The sequence below is a fragment of the Bos taurus genome, chromosome 18, assembly GCF_002263795.3.
Source record: "Bos taurus isolate L1 Dominette 01449 registration number 42190680 breed Hereford chromosome 18, ARS-UCD2.0, whole genome shotgun sequence".
In the NCBI taxonomy this organism is placed as follows: domain Eukaryota; kingdom Metazoa; phylum Chordata; class Mammalia; order Artiodactyla; family Bovidae; genus Bos; species Bos taurus.
This window is the reverse complement of record NC_037345.1, coordinates 44,690,075-44,713,440: the sequence shown is the minus strand read 5'-3', so window position 1 is coordinate 44,713,440 and position 23,366 is coordinate 44,690,075. Positions and strand designations below refer to the sequence as shown.

The 23,366-nt window shown below is 42.6% G+C and overlaps 1 protein-coding gene across 3 annotated transcripts in view; it reads right to left on the bottom strand.

Annotated features, from left to right (window-relative positions):
* Nucleotides 1–22,020, bottom strand: part of GARRE1 (granule associated Rac and RHOG effector 1) — an 84,832-nt gene extending 62,812 nt beyond the window's left edge. For 2 of the 3 annotated variants that reach the window (XM_005219027.5, XM_024978542.2), the window contains exon 1: nt 21,964–22,020. The gene's annotated coding sequence lies outside the window, so the exon portion shown is untranslated. Of the gene's footprint in view, nt 1–14,267 lie in introns of all 3 variants that reach the window. The other variant, XM_005219028.5, reaches the window with a different exon arrangement.
* Between the last annotated feature and the right edge of the window lie 1,346 nt (nt 22,021–23,366).

The window sequence follows — 23,366 nt, the reverse complement described above, 5'->3', positions numbered from 1 at the left end:
ATACCTTTCAATTCAGATGAAGGAAAAAGATCTCAAAGTACTAAATGTCCTGCACTAGACTGCATAGTACCTACATCTTTACTGCCAGAACTCTAAATGCATATGGAAGTGTTCTATTCAGCACTATCCTTGTTAAGCTATGCTACAGGAACAAATCCTGAAAGGAGTGGCCTAACCTAAGATGATTTATTTCTTGCTCACATAACATTCAGTGAGGGTCTGGCAGCCCTTCAGCTTGTAGGGACATCACTGGAACTTGTACTTTCCACAGTCACCTTAGCACAAGAAAAGAAACCCATATCCACTCTTCACTGCCTCCCAGTGTAAGTGACACACATCACTTCCCAATATAAGTGACACACATCACTTCCCAACATAAGTGGCACACATCACTTCCTTTTGGTCAGAATTAGTCACATGTGCTAATGTAACTGCAAGATAAACTGGGAAATGTAGGGGGACACATGGAATATTAGTTAAGCAATACAGCTGGCCAGTTGGCCACCCAGCACAGCTGTGGCTTGCAGTTTTTACCAGATGATGAAGAGCAATTCTGATTCCACAGAGTAGAGACTGTTTTGCGATTTGGTGTCCCTACAACTGCTGTCTAGAGGCCAGGTGACTCTCACATAGGCTGCTCTAGGACACGGCTCTCTGTTGTGTGTATGTATGCAGAGTTGGGAAGTAGAAGGAGGTGGGGAGGGAAAGGTCACAGATTCCTTTTAGAAACTGATGACAAAACACTCCATAGTCAAACATGTATCCAAAACACCAGAGTTTTCCTTCAGTTTTGGATTTGGAGTCCCAGGTGAAGAACCACCGGCCGTTCACACTCTCCGTGCTTCCCTTCCCTTCCCAACAGAAGAAGGCTACATAGAGCTGGAGGCAGCAGGTGACATCATCAAAACTGCATCTAGGGTTGGTCCAGCAGATACCAAACAGGGGAGGACAAAGGCTCAAGTTAACACATTCCAGGGAACCAGAGAGAAATACATACTGGACCCTTAGTGATTTTTTATTTTTGCTTACTTTTTAATTTGTTTGTTGGTTGTTCGTTGGCCATGCCATTTGGCTTGTGGGATCTTAGTTCCCCGACCAAGGATTGAACCTGTGCCCCCTACAGGGGAAGCACTGGGTTCCTAATCACTGAAGCACCAGGGAATCTCCATATTGGATCCTCTGAATCCATATCACAGCCTGTGCACCTATATTCTGAAGGTGTGGTCCTCAGGTCATGAGCATCATAATTGAATTGTTAAAGACCAAAGGTGCAGGACTTCCCTAGTAGTCCAGAGGTTAAGACTCCACGTGCCAAGGCAGGGGACACGGGTTCGATCCCTGGTTCAGGAAGATCCCACATGCCGAGGAGCAACTAAGCCCATGCACCGAAACTACTGAAGCCATGCACCCTAGAGCCCCTGCTCCCCAACAAGAGAAACCACCGCAACGAGAAAAGCCTGCTCACCACAACTAGAGAAAGCCCATGTGCAGCAGCAAAGCCCCAGCCCAGCCAAGAGAAAAAAAAGACCAAAGATGCATCTGTATTAGCATAAGGCTGTCTATATGTCACATCAGTGTTCAAGGAGTGGTTATAATGCCCACTGAACATGTTATTAAGAATGGCGAAAAAAAAAAAAAGAATGGAAAATTTTAAGCAATTTTTGATAAGATCCCATATTAACATTAACCTCGCTGGACTAGGTTGAAAGGAAAAAGCCAACCATAGCTTAAGGACTTCCTTCTCTGACATTAGAATCAGAATATCCCTCTTAATGGAATGACTGTTAAAATGCTGATTCCTGGGGTACAATCCAAATCTAAAGAATCTATCTTTGGGATTAGGAGCAGAAAAAAATATGCATTTTTTACAAGATTCTCAAGTGGTTCTAGACATATATTATAATTTGAGAACAAAACTGGTCAGCTGAAAACCTGCTGAAAGTCACAAGGATGAGGACATCTGAAGATGCAGACTATATAAACACTACTTATGGCAACTTGTGTATTTCATCAACATTCCTATTCATTCAAAAACCCAGAAAGGGACTTCCACCTCCATGTGATAAATGATTCTATATATTAGAATCAAGGGGCTGGCTGGACAATTCAATGAAAACGTCTGCTTATATCATAATTGCTTCTAACAAAACCATTTTAGTCATAGTTAAGGTTGGGGTTCTTCACGAGACAGAACAAACAAGACCCTTAAGAAAATAAAAATTGGCTTCTACTTATTCTTAATAGATCTTGTGTTCCTGTGCTGATCTTTGCTATAATCAAAACTAGACAGTGTTGAATTCAAGGAAGTATCATGGAATTGAAATACCATTCAAGTCCTATCATTTTCAAATGGGACTTTGCCAGAAGTAATATGCAAACAAGGTGGTGACACGCATCTCAGGAGTCATCATCATGGCAGTCATCATAAGAGCCCTTCACAAAATGTTGCTGGAAGCTCGGTGATAGGCACGCATGAGGTTCATTGTGTTATCTGTTCTACTGTTGCACAAGATCATACATTTCTGTAAATTAAAAAGGGACTTCCCTGTTGACACAGTGAATAAGAATCCAACTGCCAATGCAACGGACATAGGTTCGATCCCTAGTCCAGGAAGATTTCACATGCCATGGAGCAACTAAGCTCGTGTGCCACAACTACTAAAGCCCGAGAGCCTAGAGCCTGTGCTCCACAACAAGAGAAGCCACTGCAATGAAAAACCCATGTACAGTATCAAAGAGTAGCCCCTGTACATCACAAATAGAGAAAGCCCACGTGCAGCAACAAAGACCCAGTAAAGCCAAAAGAAGTTTAAAATGCACACAAACATGTATGTAAGCATGGGGATATATCCCTTCCTTTTTTAAAGTATTCTCAGTGCTTGTCTTGCTGTTTTTTGAAAGCTTTCCCCCTCTATTTATCTCCCTGAAGGGCTAAAATATGTTCAATCCATTTAAGGACATTTCTGCTCCGTATTTTCTTGAAAAGAATTTTCACTGGGAAAATATTCACCATTTATGAATCCACTATTCATGCTACATGGAAATAAATATGCATTGTGAAAGACCTCAGAAGTTAGCTGCAGCCAAGACTTGTAAGATTTGTGTTGTAGTCATAAGTTTTAATGCTGCCTAAGATTCTCAAACACATAGTAGGAAAGGACATTTTAGTATATGTCACATCTTTTCAACACTACAATAATCTGCAAAAACTCTCAATAAATTAAAATTGAACTCAGACCTAACTACATCTTTTAAAACATTCCTTTCTGTAATCAAAGTCAGCAGCAATTTGTAATTCAACCAATAACACAGAACAGGCTGAAACTAGACAAAAGCTAAGTATAAAAGGGTTTTCCTTATGGCAGAAACCAAAACAATATTGTACAGCAATAATCCTCCAATTAAAAATAAACAAATTTTTTTTAAAAGGGTTTTCTTATACCCATAACTGATAACATTAAAAAAAAGTGGTCATCCTGAGAAAACTTGAAGACCTTTCCTTCAGAGAATGCAGTGGAAAACAGTGGCCTTGGGGCAGACCAACTGGGTGGGATCCTGGCTCTGCCACTAACCAGCTATGTGACCTTGGGCAAGTTCCTTAATTTCTCCGTGCCTCAGTTTCATCGTCTGTAAAATAGGGATAATAACCATAACTACTGTTATTGAGTTAAATGAGTTTATACATAGAAAGCATGTAGAATAATGTCTGACACCTATTAACCACTAAATGTTTGATGATCCTATTATCATCATTCCAATAAGTGAAAATAAGTAGGCCTTATTATTCTGCTTGTCTGAGAAAAAGTTACTGACAAGAAAGGTCTTATAAAGTCACCCAATCCCTTAACTGAGTGGAAATCCCTGTATTCTAGGGTGGCTGGCGTCACGTTTCAATGATGTGAGAGTTATTATCTGTGAACACAGAGAACAATTTAAAATCCATTTCAGTCATTAAGCCATTAAGAGAAAGAGAGTGAAAAACAGTCCTACTGTCACAAATGGGGCTTCCCAGGTGGCACTTGTGATAAAGAACCCTCCTGCCAGTGCAGGAGACGAAAGAGACTCAGGTTCGATCCCCGGGTTGGAAAGATCCCCTGGAGGAGGGCATGGCATTCCACTCCAGTATTCTTGCCTGGAGAATCTCATGGACAGAGAAACCTGGCAGGCTACAGTCCATAGGGTCACACAGAGTCGGACACCACTGAAGTGACTTAGCACGCATGCAGCACTCAGCACGCATTGTCAGAAACAGTATGGCACAAAGTAGCTTCATTTCAAGATGGCAGGCTAAATAAAACAGGCACATGTACTTACCTGCCCACATTGCTCAAATCCCAAAGACATAACAGTAAAGATACTCACAAGGGAATCAACATAACAGTGATAAGAACAGCTGAGGGATACAGTCTATTTAAGTGCTGATCACTTTCTAGAAGACACAGAGGAAGGCAGAGGAAATTGTACGACAAGATAAACCAGAGCAGAGCTAGACATTTCACAGAACACGTAAAGCCAAAGGCAGGTGGAGAAGCAGAGCCCTCCTCCAGGAAGATGTGGATAAATGTCCAGCTTTGAATCAGCAGGAACAGTCAGGAGTGGGAAATAGCTTCATCTACCTGGTCTCCTCCTTATTTCTCACTCCTGGCCACTGAATCAGCCAACTCCTATTAGTGGTACAGAGAAGGGTTATTTCAAATTAAAACAGGATCTTGACTGTATCTCTCTGGTCAACAAAGGAGAAGAGAGACAAATATAAAATCAACGAAATAAAAGTCTTTTAATCCTTCTATTAAATTTGAATCATGATTTATCTTTTTCTTTCTAAAAAGTACACATTTACTTTACTGAAAAGACCTAAATTCATATCCCAGTTGCAATTATCTCCCTTAATACCATTTCCTCCCACGACTAGAATGAGAACTCCTTATAGAAACGGCTGATTCTTGGGACTTCCTGGTGGTACAGTGGATGCCAATGCAGGGGACACAGGTTGGATCCCTGGTCCGGGAAGATTTCACATGCCATGGGGCACCCAGGCCCGTGGGCCGCAACTACTGAAGCCCATGTGCCTAGAGCCTGTGCACCACAAGAGAAGCCATTGCATGAGAAGCCCGTGCACTCCGATGAAGAGCAGCCCCCACTGGCCCGCAACTAGAGAAAAGCCCATGCGCAGCAATGAAGACCTAATGCAACCAGAGATAAGTAATAAATGATTTTTTTTTAAAAGAAAGGAATCGCTGATTCTAGATCTAGGGTCAAAAACTAAAAGATAAGCCCAGGAATTCTTATCTGGCCAGAAATTAGGGAACCCATTTAATACTACCAGCCCATGTCCTAGGATTCAGAGTCAACCTGAAAATTAAGCCCTATTAATGGCCAAAAGTGGTAGAATCTAAGAATTGAAAGAAAAACTCTTTTGGAGTAAAATTCCCTAAATATATAAAAACCAATGAGTTTGGACTTGGCAATGATTTCTTGCATATGACATCAAAAGCACAGGCAACAAAAGAAAAACTAGACTAATTTTACTTCATCAAAATTAAAACTTCTATACATCAAAGGACACAACTGGCAGAGATAACTTTGGGTAAAAAGATAATCCAAAGAACGCGAGAAAATATTTGTAAACCATATATCTGAAAAGGAAGTAAAACCCAGAATATAAAAAGAACTCATACAACTCAAAAACATACACGCAAACAAAACAACTGTCAAATGGGCAAAGGACGTGAATAGACATTTGTCAAAGAAATAAACAAATGATCAATAAACACATGAACGAATACTCAACATCACCAATCATTAGGGAAATGCAAAGCAAAACCAAAATGAATACCAGTTCATATGCATTAGAAAGACTACTATAAAAAGAAAAAATAACACAGAAAACAACATTTTGGCAAGGATATAGAAGCTGAAGCCCTATTCATTGCTGGTAGAAATGTAAAATGGTATAGTCACTTTGGAAAACAGGATGGCAGTTCCTCAAAAAATTAAACGTACATTAATAACTAATTACCATATGATCCAACAATTCTACTCCTGGGTATACACAGAAAAAAACTGAAAGCAGGGACTCAAACAGATATTTGTATACCAATGTTCATAGCAGAATTATGCATAATAGCAAAAAGGCTGAAACAAGCCAAATGTCCATCAATGGATGAATGGATAAACAAAATGTGGTATGATCATATAATGGAATATTATTCAACTTAAGAAGGAAGCAAATTCTGATACACACTTCAATACAGACCAAACTATTAATCCATGTGGCAACCTCTCTACTTGTCAGACTATAGATCTACAGAAACTTGGCAGTGGTTGCAACACCTGTAGTCTTAAGACAAAGTGATGTGCGGAAGGTAGAGACCATGGTAGAGGCTTTACTTTGGAAGTAAAGTCACAGCTAAATAACAGGATCATCAAGCACCCTGTTTCTCAAGCTCATGCCTGAGATGGGTAAAGAGTGCTAGTTATTTCTCTGGGGAGCCCGTCCTTCATCTTTTTCTGTTTATAGCATCTTTTACCACACACATACACACGCATGCTTTTCCCTCATTTCTCTACATGTTCATCTGTTCTTTTACAGTATCAGGTTTTACAACTTCATCTACCTTGTCCAAACTGATGATCAAAAATAGATGAACCCTTTGAAGAAGATATACAAATTACCAACAAGCAATGGAAAGATGGTTAACATCATTAGCTATCAGGGAAATGCAAATCAAAGCCATGAGATATCACTTTACAACTAGGATGACTATGATAAAAATACAATCAAAACAAGTGTTGGCAAGGATGTGAAGAAACTAGAATCTGTGGGAATATAAAATGGTGCAGACACTTTGGAAAACAGTCTGGCAGTACCTCAAAAGGTTAAACATAGAATTACCATAAGACCAAATAATTCCACAACTATGTATATACCCAAGAAAAATGAAAGACATATGTCTACACAAAAACCTGTACATGAAGGTCCAGAGCAGTATTATTCATAATAGTGCAAAAGCAGAAACAACCCAAATGTGTAACGACTTAGTGGCATATAGCCATACAAAGGAATAATATTCTTCAGGCAAGAAAGGAGCGAAGCATGAGAATTCCCTGGTGGTCCAGCAGTTAGGGTTTTGGTGCTTTCACTGCTGGGGCCTGGTTTTCAACCCCTGGTTGGGGAACTAAGATCCCACCAGCCATGCCAAGCAGCCGAAAAAAAAAAAAAACCAGAAATGAAGTACTGATACATAAAACAGCATGGATGAGTCTTAAAAACATTACACTACGTGAAAGAAGCCAGAAACAAAGTTCACAAATTGCATGATCCCATTAATATGCAGTGTCCAGAACAGGCAAATCCATTGAAACACAAAGTTTGATTAATGGTTGCCTAGGGCTAGGGTGACTGGGAAAAACAAAGAATGACTGCTAATGAGCACAGGGTTTCTTTTTTTTTTCCAGCCTTTTTGGAGTGATGAAAACATTCTGAAATTGTGGTGGTAGTTGTAATAACTATGAATATACTAAAAATCATTGAATGATACACTTTAAGTGAGTGAACTGATGGTGTGTAACTTACACTTTAATAAAGCTGTTATTTAAAATAAAGATGATGACTCCAAAAACAACTCCTTCAGAGAAAACAGACAGAAAAATCTCTGTCCTCTCCAGTCCACAACAATGTAAATCTAAATACCCACTCTTGATAATGTGGGGACACTCACAGGAAATTAGGGAGGTAAGTGAAGTTATTGTCCATGAAGTTCAAAGTCCAACCATTTCCATGGTGATTTTTTTTTTTTTTTTTTGGTCAGTCAGAATGACACAAGCCATATTTAGAAATGCATTCCAGAAAAATGCTTTGAAGAATTTTATTCCCAACATTCACAAATTTAAAGTATCTATTCAGACAAGAGAAAATGTCCAGAAGACCCAGTTCTTAGGTCTCTCTCGCTCTCTCCTTAGGACTCTTCTTTTTTTGGCTCACCTTCTGCTGTCACATTAAAATGAGTGATAGACAAAGATGCTAGTTCTCTGTGCTCTCCTCCTGCCCCTCTGGCCATTCTCAGTCACCTCTCTGAGTCACTGACAGAGCTGAAATGCTGTGGTTCCATAGAGCTCTGTTATGCCTTGTCTGTTTCTAAGATCAACAAATTCTCACTGGGAGGATCCCCAAATCCATCTCTCGAGCCCCAGTCTTTCTCTTGTGCTCCATATTCCAAATATTCAACGGCCTAGTGCACAGGTCTTTGAATCAAATGTCCAGAACCAACTCTCCCCAGTCTTTCCATATTCCTTCCCTGTCTTGGTGAATGGCATCACTATTAACTTACATGAACAAGCCAGAAACCTGGACTTACATTCAATTAATCATTTAGTCAAGTTCGTTCTGTTCTCTTAACATTTTACAAGTCTTTTCTATTTTCACTGCCAATCCAAAGTTCTAACTATCTTTATCTCCTGCCTGAATTATAGAGGAGCCTCGTGAGTGATCTTCCAAATGCCTGGACTGCTCCTCTCTGGTTGCTGTGTGATTAATCACGCCACTCTCCTGCTTAAAACTGATTACGGCTCTCCATTACCTTCCCATCTTTCTCCCACCTCCCCCACCCCATTTCTGCCTAGTTCGCGCCTGTGCCATTTTTCCTCTCACCATCTACCCACTGAGCTCCTTCTGCATGGAAAGCTCTCCCGGCTTACTTTTACTCCTCCTGAACGTCTGACACGTCATTTTGGGAAGAGACCTTGACAAAGCCTGAGGTAGGAGCAAATGCATGTGCAACCATAACATCCTGTTTTCAGCCCTGTCTTAGCATCATCTTTGCTGCAGAGTGATGTACTGCATCACAACTGCCAGCTTCCCCTGTGCTTCTCTGCCACCTCCAACAAAGATCACTGAGGGCATTCAAGACATTCCAGGGTGCTAAGCACCTTATAAACATTCAACAGCTATTTGCTGAATAATTAGTTCATCCTCAGTATTTATTTAATGGCTATTTCTATACAGCATTCATATGTTCAGCCTTGCTAGCCACAAAGGCAGTAAGCTAAGTGCTAGATAAGAGAGTCCAATTGAAAAAGAAAAAAAAAAAGCTGACAAAATGGCATGTTTACCCAAGTTCTCCTCAATAAAACTGATCATTAAGTGACTACAATGTGTCAAGCAGTACACCCAGAGCTTTGGATACATAATTTCATTTAGATTCACTAGAACTGTAAAAGAAAAACAACTGACCTTAACTGAATGGACACTAAGTAGCAGGCGCTGTGCTACACACTTCACACTTGTTAGCTAATTACCCTGTGAGGTAACACAAGAAGCTGAGTGAGTTCTTTGGGGTCCTGCTACACTGGTGAGGTAAATAGTCCCCAAAGAGCTGGTTTGTGCCTGGGGGGCCTGCCACTAGCAGCAGGGTTCTCCATCACTACATTACTCTACCTCTGTCAATTATCTAGACTGAGACATTGTTTATTATCCTTAGGAGATGGTTTCATGCTATAGGATTCTTGACAGGAACTGGCAGGAAGTTGAGCCCAGAGATGAAAAAAGAGAAAAGTTGTTTCTCTTTAGGAGATCATATCCATTGCTGATGATCCAAATTCAAGGCTCTGGGGACTAGACTCACAAGAGATCCTAGTCATCCTTCCATCCCTTGGTCTCCCTCCTGTATATTTACTGCCTTGATATCAACCCTACATGTGTTAGCCTAGGTGGTCCCTATCCTGTTCCCTTTCCTTACAGTCTCTTACAGCATTCATCCTGCCAATTGTGCTCACCACAGTTCACAGTTCAATCCTGGTCACCTGGTCTGCACAAGCACTGCATAAATGTTGGCTACTGTTTCTGTTACATCCTAAATGCCTCTTGCTCTCTCCCTTACACTGTTCAGCTTCCAAAGAACTAGTCTTCAGGAGCAAGCATTTAAGGCCAAGAAAGAGTATCTTCTATGAGGACTAGAAGCCAAGCCTCCAGATGCTCAGGCCCCAAGACCTTTTATTGAAAGCATAATAGATAGACAATAGCAAAATCTAAGTAGCAAGCTAAAAATGCATGAGAATATCAGATACTGGAATAAAACTAATAGCTCCAATCCCAAGGGACCAAACATTCTATTTTATCCCATTTCACAAAATTTAGTAAGTCAGCACTCAATCTTTAACATAGTGGCTCTCAACAAGTGAAGACAAGGCTATACATACAAACATACAAACATACAAACACACTCTCACTCACTCACACACACAGACATCCACCCAGGGGACATTCTGCAATGTCTGGAAACATTTTTTGGTTGTTACAACTGAGAAAGTGCTAGTGGGTAAGGCCAGGAATGCTGCTAAACATCCTGCAATGCCCAGGACAGCCCCCTGTCCACCTAAAGACAAAGAATAATCCACCCAAAAGGTCAACAGTACTGCTACTGAGCAACTCTGCTAAACAAAGTCCTTCCATGTTCAGGTACCTAATGTATAAGTTATTTCTTTCTGGGAAGATGATACAAACTTCCCCCAGAAGTTAAGCCACAGTAGATACATTTAAGGTATCACTGGAAGAGAGGCAGGTAAATGCTAAATACCTGGTTGAGAAATCAAATGCTGGGACTTGGGAGGAAGGAGAGCACTGTAGAGGCTGAGGCCTTGTCAAAGATCCCAGAGCATATGGGACTCCTCACTTCACTGCAAGCCTGCCAATCGAGGCCCCCTGCCCCCAATCCAGAATCACCCCCTCCAGCCTCACTTGCAACAGGTCCCTTCCACTCACCCTTGGCTCCTGCCACACTGTCCACCCACAACAGCTGCTTCTCCACAGGGCTACTATGTCCCAGTGTTACTACTGGAAAAAACCCTCAACCACTTCCCAAAAGCTCTGCCCTCCAGTTGAGGAGTACCCAGTTTTCCCCAACCCCAGGCTGAGGAGGACATGTCGTCATCTCAACCCAATCACCCAATCATAAGAGTGTGTTTCTATGATTCCTGCAGACAAAGGTGGAACATGCTTTAAGGGACTTCTCTGGTGATCTAGTGGTCAAGACTCTGCACTTCCACTGCAGGGGATGCAGGTTAGATCCCTGGTCTGGGAACTAAGATTCCGCATGCCTCAAGATTCGGCCAAAAAACAAGCTTAAAAAAATAAAGAAAATGCTTTTTTTTTTTTTTTTAAAGCCCTAAAGCCTTGGACTTCCCTGATGGTCCAGGGGTTAAGACTCCGTGCTTCCACTGCAGGGAACACAGTTTCAACTCCTGGTCAGGGAAGTTCCACATGCCATGTGGTATGGTCAAAGAATAAGCATAAATAAATATAAATAAATTAACTAATTTTTTTTTTTTAAGCCCTAAAGCCTTGCTCTCTGCCACCTAAAATCAGGACTTAGCAGCTGCCAGCCAGGAGACGCCTCACTTCCTGTAGTTGCTCAGTAAAAATAGGAAGTGGGGGAGGAAATTCACAAAGCAGAAACAAAAGTAATCACTGCCTAGCTTCCTGAACACAAATCACTGAGCAGGGAGGGTATCATTAAAACATGGAAACGGAAAGGGAGACATGGAGAGCCAACACCAGGGGAAAGGAAGTGACACTTAGGGGTCCACCAAGTCCAGACTACTTCTGTGCCCGGGAGACTGCTCCCAAAGAAAATTACATGCAAAACTGGGCTCTAGTTTATACAGAAAGTTTCCAAGGAATATAACCCATGTTAGTTTAAAGAATCGTGCGACAACTCCTGAAACATTACAGTTATATCAGAGTTTTTAAAAAAAGTCAATGAAAAAATTTTTAAGGATGCCAAGATTAAACTATATTTTTCCTGGTCAAGAAGTGGCTACTAAAACTGCTATTAAGACAGGGACTTCCTTGGTGGCCCAGTGGTTAAGGCTCTGTGCTTCTACTGCAGGGAGCACTGGTTCTAGATCCTTGGTTGGGGCACTAAGATACTGCATGCCCAGTGGTGAAACCAAAACAAAATAAAACAAAAAGTTACTAAATAACTGACTGGTTGACAAAATCTAAAGCCCATGCTTTCCTGTATGAAAACTCAAGTAAACAGGAAAAACAACCTACTAAATATACAGCTTTGTACAGCCAAAACAAAACAAAAAGTTACGAAATAACTGACTTGTTGACAAAATCTGCAGTCCAAGCTTTCCTATACTGAGGTATGAAAACACTAGTAGACAGGAAAAAACCCTACTAAATATGCAGCTTGCAGCAGCCAAAACAAAAAAATATTAAAATCATATTGAGGTATGAAAACTCAAGCAGACAGAAAAAACTTTATTAAATAAAAATTCTATTCATAGAATTCTAAAAATTTCTAATCATAGCTAGAATCTGTCGTAGTTAAAGATTCTTCTACACCTGTGTCCTCTAGCACGGCTCAACCCTGTAAGTTGTGCCTGAATACTCTAGGCACCTAGGATGCACAGGTTAACAGTGCTGGTGTCAAGGGGATTCTGGTCTAATGGCGTAACACTGCTTCCACGGGCTGACACCTGACTGCCCCTTGTGCTGACACCTGCTCTAAAACAATTTATCATCACAAAATACGACATTCCTCCATAATAACAAAGCAAGTTAGCATTAGCAGATTGTCAAAAAGCTTTTATACTCAGTAATCTACGAATAACTGATAATTTCAGTTACAGCAGAAAAAACAAATTTTCTAACCACAAAGGCAACAGAGTTGAAATTTAGCTTCAGAATAACACAGGTTAAAAACAAAACAGGCCAGGACCCTGGCGGTCCAGCAGTGAGGACTCTGCTGCCACTGCCCATGGTGCGGGTCCCTGTGAGCCACGAGGTAGGCCCAAAGAAACAAACAAATATTAGAACTTTTGAATTGTATTAGAGAAATGCTCTGAGTCAAAAAAAAAAAAAAATCTCTGTTGAACAGAAATCTCCAAAAGAAAAGGAAATGGGGCGGGGGGTGGTGCGCAAGGGGAAGTCAGAGTCTTGCTAAGAGGCTTATCTGTAAAAAACTACCCCACATTTCCAAAAGGTGAACAAAGTTGGCTCCTAAACATCTGAAAAAGTTTACTCAGGGAAACAAAGTTTTTAATCTACAAACTGAAATGGTCTTTGACCAATTAAAATGCACCCAAGCACTATGAAGACATTCATTACAACAAACTACCCTGCTGATGGAAATTCGAGCATAAATCAAGGAGAGACGATAACTTTAAAGTAAATCATTAAATTAAAAGTTACAAAATACTGATGTAATTTTTCAAATCCGATTTGTTAAAAAATATATTTTTTTAACCTAGACCTATTAAAAACCTTCAGTTTTTGTTTCAGTGTGTTAGAACACGGAAAGGCTTTGATCTACTCAGCTCTGGTTAAGTCTAGTCCAAAGTTTCCAAATTTATGTATCCATTAAAAAGTCATTTAAGAAAACATAAAGTTCTATAGCGCTACTCATTCTTAACAACTTGCACTGTGGAACCTACCCAAAATTAACCTCCAATGGGGAAAAACAAGTATTTATCAAGAAGCTTACGTACAAATGTGTAAATCAAACTGTAATATGGAAACTATTTCTCTTACTACAGAGTGGAACTATATAAATTTTAGATAAATACACTTCAGATTCAGGATAATTTCTGAAAATTTAAGGTATCCATGAAAAATTTTATCGATGGATATAATAGAAGTTCCATCCTTTGGACTGGGAACAAAGCCTCCAGTTTTTACACCCAGCAAGCCTTCCCGTCTCTCAAAAAATCCCAGTAAATCAGAGTTATAGCTCAGGATCTCATTCTTCTCCACAAACATTCCAGCAAGTCAAATATTTAGCAGTGAGGACATTCAAGGAGCCTCCTCCTCATCTCACCCCCACTTCTTTCCCAAGCAGGCAAGACAGCCCTAGGAAAAGGACTGCTGTGGCTCATATTCTTAATTTGCGGGGTAAGATGCTCCAACTTGAGAGATTTCATGGAAACAGTTATGGCTTTGGGAGACAGATTGACCTAGATATGAAATCCTGCTCTTAGTAACTATCAGCTGAATAAATGATATTTACTAACCCAAGATCTTATGCGAATTACTGAACTCCTGTGCCTCAGTTTCTTCAGGACTTCAGTGAGGATTAAGTCCATAAAGGACAGCACTCAATAAATGGAAGCTACTGCTTTGAAACAGGCCACAGACCAGTCAGAGGGCAGCATTTTATCTTTTTTTAAAAATTCTTCTTTCTGGCCTGCTATCATTAAAAATACAAACTCCCCTTCACCCCCACCCCCACATAGTTATAATAACTTTCAAAAATATTTTTTACCTTCTTGCAGCTCTGGCCTCAACTCCCAAAGTCCTGGCAAGAAACTGAAAGCGGTGCTGCCCTGTGTTCTCCAGAGGGGAAGGAAACCAGGCCCTCCCACTTCCCTGCTGACCACTCCCTCCTCTTTCAGCCCCAAACTAGAGAAAGAACAGGGGCAGTGCTAAGGAACGAATCACCTTGCATTATAAAGTACATCACAAAGCAACTTAAGCACAGGTGCCTTCTCTCCTACCTTGAGATGGGGAACAAGATAGGTCCTTGAGGACTTCCCTGGTGGCGCAGTGGACAGAAGTCCGCCTGTCAGTGTTGGGACAAAGGTTCAATTCCTAGTCCGGGAAGATTGCACATGCTGTGGAACAATGAAGCCTGAGCACCAATTACTGAACCTGTGCTCTAGGGCCCACAAGCCACAACTACTAGAGCCCCTGAGCCTCGAGCCCATGCTCCGTAACAAGAGAAGGCACCACAACGAGAAGCCCTCATCACACCTCAACAGAGAGTAGCCCCAGTTCGCCTCAGCTGGAGAAGTCTGCACACAGCAACAAAGACCCAGTGCAGCCAAAAATACAGACAAATGAAAAAAAAGACTACAGATCCTTGTCCCTGGTCAGAGAAGCCACTTTCCCCTCTCCCTGCCTAGGTTACCAGACTGCAGCTCTCAAGGCTGGGAGCCAAGCCAGCTTCCTCTACCTGTTCTCAGGCACATACATCCCCCTCTGGGATCTGGGAGTTGGGCAGTGGAAGACTCAAGTATTTCTAGGTTCGCCAGTCATAATGACCATCTCACTGGCACCTAATCCCCAAATCATTTTCAATTAAGAAAATCTGAATTTTTTTCAGTAATACCTACCTAGCTTTAATTGCACACTCAAAATCAATCTTTCACATTATGATTCTTTGCAACTACCAATTTGAAAAAGCATATATCTGATGGTGGCCTAGACACAAGGAACACAGTCAAAATAGTTTAAAAAAAAAAATCAACATCATCTAGGAATGAATCCTAGAAACAGACTCAGGAAATGTAGAGGCCTGTATCCAGGATGCCCACTGGCAGCACTGACTACAAGCACCAACCTGGAACAAACCCACATGTACTGCATTAAGGGGTTCATTAAAAAAAATTACACAAGAACACCCCACAATCATGTGAAAGATCAAGGTAGAGCTACCACATTTCATCAAGCCTAAACTGTCATTATCATAAATCATATCATTATTTTATATATATTAAGAACAGTGACTGGCCATGGCATTAATATACCCCAATTTCAGGCTCCCTCAAAGCTCTTTCCTGCCTCATTTCTCTGCCTCAGTCCACCTCAGACACATATCACCCCCAGAACAAGCCACTTTGTGTCCTTGTCTCTCCTTTCACTTTTTCTAGAAGTTACCAATATTTAAGATCCACTGTTTCGATGAAACCATCTCCAGCCCCTTTAGTTCCCACGGAGCCTTTGCAGATGAATTGTGGACACACAGAGACAGACTGGACAGATCTTCACAGTCACTTTGGTGCACAACACAGGGCCACACCACGACCACCACCACCAGAAACCCACACCTGTCAGGAACTGTTCTAAGGACTTCACAAATAACAACTCCTTTAAGCCTCACTATAACACCAGGAGGTAGGCACTATTACTTTCCCCCTTTTCAGACAGGGTAAATTGAGGTAAAGAGAGGCTTAGGGGTTAGTGACTAATTAAGTAGTAGAGGCAGGATGCAAACTCAAGCAGTCTGGATACAGTCCTTGCCCTTAACCTCTACGCTACATTCCCTCTCTAAATGACTGCTGCGTACAACGGACATTTGGCTTTTAATTCCTTTTTCTTTTCTTTTGGCTGTGCCATGCAACCTGTAGGATCTTAGTTCTTGGACCAAGGATAGAACCTGTGCCCTCTACGTTGGAAGCGTGTGTGCATGCTCAGTCACTCAGCTGTGTCCAATTCTTTGCAGCCCCATGGACTGCAGCCTGCTAGGCTCCTCTGTCCATGGAATTTTTCAGGCAAGAATACTGGGAATAGGTTGCCATTTCCTACTCCAGGGACTCTTCTCGACCTAGGCATCAAACCCACATCTCTTGTGTCTCCTGCACTGGCAGTCGGGTTCTCTACCACTAAGCCACCTGGGAAGCCTTACAGTGGAAATACAAAATCTTAACCAATGGACTGCCAGGGAAGTCCCCCCATTAACTTTTAATTGATAATACAAGTACATCATTGAAAAAATCATATTGTACAAAAGAGTATGCAAGAAAAAGCGAGGTCAGTCTACCAACCTCAATTTCTGGAGCCTCATTCCAATGGCAATCACTGTTCCTTTTCTATCATTCGAGAACTGTCTTCCTGCTCTTAGAAATCTGTTTCATGAGTACCCTCTCTCTCTTTTTTTTACACAAATGGGCACATATACACATTGTCTTGCATCTTGCCTTTTTCACTGAGATGATATTTCTCTATGCTTGATGCACTCTGCACCTATGCTGTTTTGATTCAATACTAAGACATACATATTTTCACACTTTAACCCAAGACGTTTTTATGAAGTCAGAAAATCTTGTGACCTTGGACTTCATTAGGAAACAGGAGCCACAAAAGGCTTTTAAGTGCATAGCAGATATCAAGGGTTAGCCTTATAGCAACATGCAGGCTGAATTGAGGGGCAGAGATCCTGTAGGTGATATCTGACATGTCATTTCTCTTTAACAGTAAATACCTACATCACAGGATTATTATGAGGAGCAAACAAGGTAATATATGCAAAGCACTTCACAAGACATCTGGCTGGCACAGTGAGGCTAAGGGATAGACACAACGCCGGATGCAAAAGCTAGAGACTGTTATGAACTATATCTTCAAAAAGCTGGCCCCACTTGCCAGTCTCATTTCCCTCTACTCCCCTATTCAGGTCTATCCACCCTTCACCCTAAATCTCCTTCAAATCACATACCTCAAGGTTGCTCAGCTCTACACCTCTGTAGCTGTCATGATCCTGCCTAAAAGCCCGCTCCCCTTCTGGTGGAGATGAACTCACTACTTCCCACAGTATTCAGCTCAAGACCAGCCTTCCCCTGGAAGTCTTCCTTGACAACTGTGGCTGAATTCTTTGAATAAGCAGTTTGGGAAGAGCACATCTGTCATGACTTCCCACCTTCTGGCTCTCAGCTTTGTCAGTGCACTAAGGAACAAGTAGGTTCAGGGGGACTGATTCAGGCTATCTAAGCTCAAAGATGACTGATGTATTAACCACAGAAGTGAAAGTCAAAGTTGCTCAGTCACGTCCAATTCTTTGTGACTCCACAGACTATACAGTCCATGGAATTCTCCAGGCCAGAATGCTGGAGTGGGTAGCCTTTCCCTTCTCCAGGGATCTTTCCAATCCAGGGATCGAACCCAGGTCTTCCACACTGCAGGCAGATTCTTTACCAGCTGAGTCACAAGGGAAGTCCAAGAATACTGGAGTGGGTAGCCTATCCCGTCTGCACTAGATCTTCCCGACCCAGGAATCGAACCAGGGTCTCCTGCATTGCAGGCAGATTCTTTACCAAATGAGCTATCAGGGAAGCCCTGAAGGCCAGTTACAAACTCTATAAATACTGACAAGAGCTAATACTGAGCACTTACTGGGGGCCAAAGAGGAAGGTGTTATTATTACCCCATTTCTCGGATGGGGAAACAAACCAGAATCTGACCAAAGAGTCAGGATGAAGAACACTCTCAACAGGCAATCTCCATGTAAAGTCATGTTCTAATCAAAGGGTTTTTGGATCATGGCAGCAAAGGAAAGATTCTTCCCACTAGAGTCCACTAGAGGTATCAACAGAGATGCACCCATCTGTTTGGAAGTGCAAAGGCCCAGTGGAGGACTGCACACAGCTCCTGCAACCAGGGTCCCCCGACGGTACTACAAACACGTAAGTCGATTCTTCTCTTGGACCCACCAACCCAATTTCCAAAGGTATCTTCCGAAACTTCTCCTTCCAGAGTCCCAGTCTTTCTTCTGAGGATACAACATTAAGTTTAAGCATTTGGCCACAAACACATTCCAATCATGCCTTCTAAGGGTTATAGCTGGGTCATTCTCGTTGAACTTGAAAGTTTTCCCTGAAATTCTCAAACCTACATTTACAAACTTTTCTTGCCTTATATTTTTTCTATAGATAATTGATGTAACATTCATTCTGATTTCAATCTCAGATGATCATTGATTCAATCAACAAATAATCCCTCCGGAAACACTGTGCTTCAGGCTGTGGAGATAGCAACAGTGAACATGACAAACAAGATCTCTAAAACCTGTCTCCTGCTTCTAGGCACTTGCGATACTTGATGAAATTGCTTATCTGGTTTTCTTACCTAGGCCATGCCTTCCAGCTCTCTATTCCAATCTTCCAGTACAGTAACTGGCCTACACTGTGAAGTGAAGCGAAGCCGCTCAGTCGTATCTGACTCTTTGCGACCCCATGGACTGTAGCTTATCAGGCTCCTCTGTCCACGGGATTTTCCAGGCAAGAGTGCTGGAGTGGATTGCCATTTCCTTCTCCAGGGGATCCTCCTGAGCCAGGAATCAAACCTGGGTCTCCTGCATTGCAGGCAGACGCTTTACCGTCTGAGCCACCAGGGAAGCCTACACTGTAAATACTCAGTAAATGTAAGCTAACTAAATTCATGACTAAATTCACTGGGTCTCGCTTTTCTAATTCAGAGTAGGATCATATTATGTCTGAAGTCCCTTAGAGCAAAGGTACAAGTTTCCATCAAACTGTAAGGAATAGAAAGCAAATGGCAAATACAACCCAAATCAAGAAAGAAGAGTTGTAATAAGTCAACTGGTAAGGACTTGAGAGTCACAAAGGACAAGCCACCTTGGGAAGCAGTGAAGGGCTCCCTCACCTGAAGAAAGTATGGCCTCAGGAACATGTGCAGGGGTCAGTTAGAGTGAGAGAAAGAAATTACTTGCAGCAAAGTCTGAGTTGGGGTCACCAAGTGGAAACAGGGTGAAGGGATGAAATGGGTCTCTACCTAGAAGTCACATACTGGATGAGTGAGAATGAGCGTGCGCTAAGGGACAGAGGTAGAGGTATTAAGCTAGGCCTTAGAAAATGCCTAGGCCCTGATGCTGGGAAAGACTGAAGGCAAAAGGAGAAGGGGGCAGTAGAGGATGAGATGATTAAATAGCATCACTGACTCAATGGACAAGAATTTGAGCAAACTCTGGGAGACCGTGAAGGACAGAGAAGCCTGGTGTGCTACGGTCCACGGGGTCACAAAGAGTCAGACACAACTTAGTGACTGAACAACAACAAAAATACAAAATGCTCCCAGGCAGATGTGGGAAGAAGAGAAGCAAAGACAAATGAGAAAGCACAGTCACAAAGTTAAGATAGCATCAAGAAGGCCAACTAAGAGGAGGTTCACAACAGCAAGAAAGTGTGGCTCACCATGCCACATACTTATGGTCAAGGGAAATGAGATAGCAGCAGCCACTGTGTCTATCCATTAAGGGACCATCAGGAGGATGGACTCAGTATAAATAAAGACATTTGAAGCACAACCCCTGATACATCCAGGCTTTCAGTGAACTTATACTAAGAGAAAATGGGATCTCACTTTTTCTGTAACTCCAAAAAAGCAATTCCTTATTCAAACCAACATTCTCTGTCCACCTTGGAAGGTCATCATTTTCCACTAAGCAGAAAGTCACAGGAGGGAAGAGAGTGGACACTCAACTCATGTGATGTCCCAGTCCACTAACTCTCAGAAACAGTAATTTTCCTATAGATTTGTTAGATTTCCGTGACAAAAAGCTCCTGGTATATTAGGCTTCAGATTAGCAACAGAATAAACATTTAGCAAAATTTTCAGCTGAATCATGTGCAACTTGTTTAAAAATTTTTAAAGAGGATGCTTAAAACATGCTGTCTTCCAAAAATCCAGGGATAATTTTAGATAGAAAAATCTAGGCTTGCCAAGGGAATCTGAGAACTTTTCTATCTTGGTCTCCAATGCTAACCTACGTATTCGTGTGCAAAAATAGAGGAAGATTAGAATCTCAAATGCCAGACGGAAAAGTTGCCACAACAAACCTGAACTCTTCATATGGAGTTTGTTATCTTGTCAGTAAGAAAGCAAATGAAACAGTAGTAACTAAACTTTGTCAAAAAATAAAAATTAAAAAAAAAAAATTCAAACATAAAATACTCCCAGGACTTTTAAGGAAAAATAATTTTTACAAAAGATACTGTGAATGGAATTTTGAAAAAGCATACACAAAATCTAAATATCAAGTCTGTAAGGAGTCCTTTACAAACACATACTTAGAACTTTTCGGTGTAAAACATGATACAATGGCAATCACAGCTTATTCAATAAAATTGGGAAGGTATTTGGGAAATTTTTCATATCTTAAACCAAAACTCTATTTTAAGTAAATTAAATAGCTAAAAGAAAAACAAAATAAAACCATGAAATGAGAAGCAAAGATGGCTGTATGTTATAAATACTGGAATGGAGAATAATTTTGCAAGAGTCAACAAAAGAAAAATAATACTATGTATTTTTTAAATGAATGTTACCTTTGACCTTATTTGTTAACTTATCCTATAAGAACCATCAGACAAATTCTGTGGCAGAATCATCTATCCCATGACGAATTGGAAGCACCTTACATGTTCATTAGTAGGACTTGGTTAAATTGTGATATACAAAGGTATAATGAAGTCCATAAAAGTGATAATACATGTATTTATTGGTATCAACAAAATCTTAGCAATGGCTATCACTGAATGGTAGGTTACATGATGACTGTTACTTTAAAAAGTACTGTCACAACACTTTGTGTAGTCTTGAGCGAGAAGAAAGGAGAATGAATTGCTTTTATAATGGGAGTGAGGGGCGGAATTTGAAAGCTATTTTCAAATTAGGGCCTCTCCCCTCAAAGCTAAGTATTCCATCTGGCAAAATTTGTGAGGAGAATAAATAAAATTCTTATCATGCCAACCAGGCAAGCTTCTTTCCTCGCACCGAGCAGAGCAGGAAGACACACCCCTGACCCTGCGCTCGCCCCTCGGGCTTGGATCCTTCATCCTCATCCCCGGCCCTCTCGGGGTCCCCGCGCAACCTCCCCGGGCCCGACTGCGCCAACGGGCTCAGCGGGGCCGGAAAATCGTGTTCCTTGGGGCCCGGCCCGGCCCGGCCCCGGCGGGGAAGGTGAGCTCAGCCGACCGGCAGCCGCAGGGCGGCGTGAGGGCCGCGTCCCTAGGCAGTCCCCGCGGACCCCGAGACCCATAGGCCGAGGTCCCTCCGCGTACTCCTCGAAGGGGTTTCCGGGAGCGGGTAAAGGGGCTAGCTCGACCTCCCCGGCTCCGGTCGCCCAAGAGAGAGCTCCCGGTCCCTCATGTCCCGTATCCGCGGGGTCCCTGCCGCGCCCCCAGTCCCAAGCACGAGCCGCGAGGCCTCTCCGGGCTTCCGTCCGCCCAGCCAGCTCCCCCTGAGCCCGGCGTCCTCCACAGCGGACAGGCAAGGGGCGGGAGCCGACGGCCCTGAGCACTGAGGCCCCGAGCGGGAGCGACGCCCCGCGAGCTCATCCAGTCGCCAGCCCCGGCAGCGGCCCACCGCCCTCCCGCCCCGCAGTGGGTGAGCCCGCCCGCCCGCCAGCCAGAACCAGGCAGCGCCTGCTCGTGCCCGCTCCTCACCTGCGACGCGCCCCGGCCCCCTGCGCACCGCCCGGACCGGCTGTGTACACCGGAAGTGACGTCTCCGGGCCGGCCCCGCCCCCGCCCCGGGCTGACGCCGGGTGGCTGAGGACCCAGAGGCTGGGCGCCGACCCCCCCTTTCGCAACTCGCCGCGCGAGCTGGGGACGCGAGCGGCCCTGCACCTCCGTCCCGACCTCCAAGTGGGAGAGCCAGGGTGGGCTCGAGGACCGGCGGCCAGAGCCACCCAGTTTCTCTACTGTGACTTGGCCTCCGGGCGGGAGGGGTCAGCTGAGTCCACACAGATTTATTGTTAAAATTAATTACTGAGAAATTGAGCGTGTATTAGCTGCCTGGCCTTGGCAGGCGCTGTAGGAACTGGATAGTGCCCTCTCCCTCATATGTTTATTCTCCAGCGATGGAAACATAATAATTGTTATCAATGCGCTTGATGATACAGTGCCAGATGAGACAAGGGCTAGGAGGGGAAAGTTGATGAGGGAAGGAGAGAGTCCCCAGACCTAGTGAAGGAGAGTGACCAGAGGATTCTTCCCTCAGGACAAGAGCAGGAGTTAAGGTCCTCAGGTGGGGAGGGTTGAAGAAGCAGGGAGGAAAGGGTATTATTGCAGAAGTAACGGCAGGTGTTTTCAGTGGCTTTGTGTTCAAGAAACCAAGATGATGAGAAAATTTTACTTGAGAGCAAGGGGTGATTTGGCCATACTTGTGGGTTTAAAAGGATTACTTGGGCTATATTGTGGAGAAGGACTAGAGAGGAGAGGCAAGAGTGGACATAAATTTGTATGCCCATGTTAATAGCAACATTATTCATAAAAGTCAAAAAGCTGGAAACAACCCAATGTCCGTCAATGCATGAACTGGATAAACAAAATGAGGTATATCCATTCAATTTAGCCTTTAAAAGGAAGGGAATTCTGACACATGCTGCCAAAGGATAAACTGAAGACATTATGCTAAATGAAAGAAGCCAATCACAAAAGGACAAATATTCTATAATTCCAATTAAATGAGGTACTAGAATAGTCAAGTTCATAGAGACAGAGAGTAGAATGGTAGTTGACAGGGACTGGGAGGAGGGGAGCATTCAAGCATTCAGAGTTTGTAATTAATGGGTACAGAGAGGGACTTCCCTAAATGATCCAGTTAGGGTTGACTCCATGCTTCCAATGCAGGGGTGCGGGTTCATTCCCTATTTGGATAACAAGATCCCACATGCTGGATGATGCAGCCAATAAATAAATAGATACAGAATTGTGGGTTGGGAAGACGAGAAAGTTCTGCAGATGGATGTGGTGGTGATTGCACAACAGTGTGAATGTACTTAATGCCGCAAAGCGGTCACTTAAACGTGATTAAAATGGTGCATTTTATGTATATTTTACCAAGC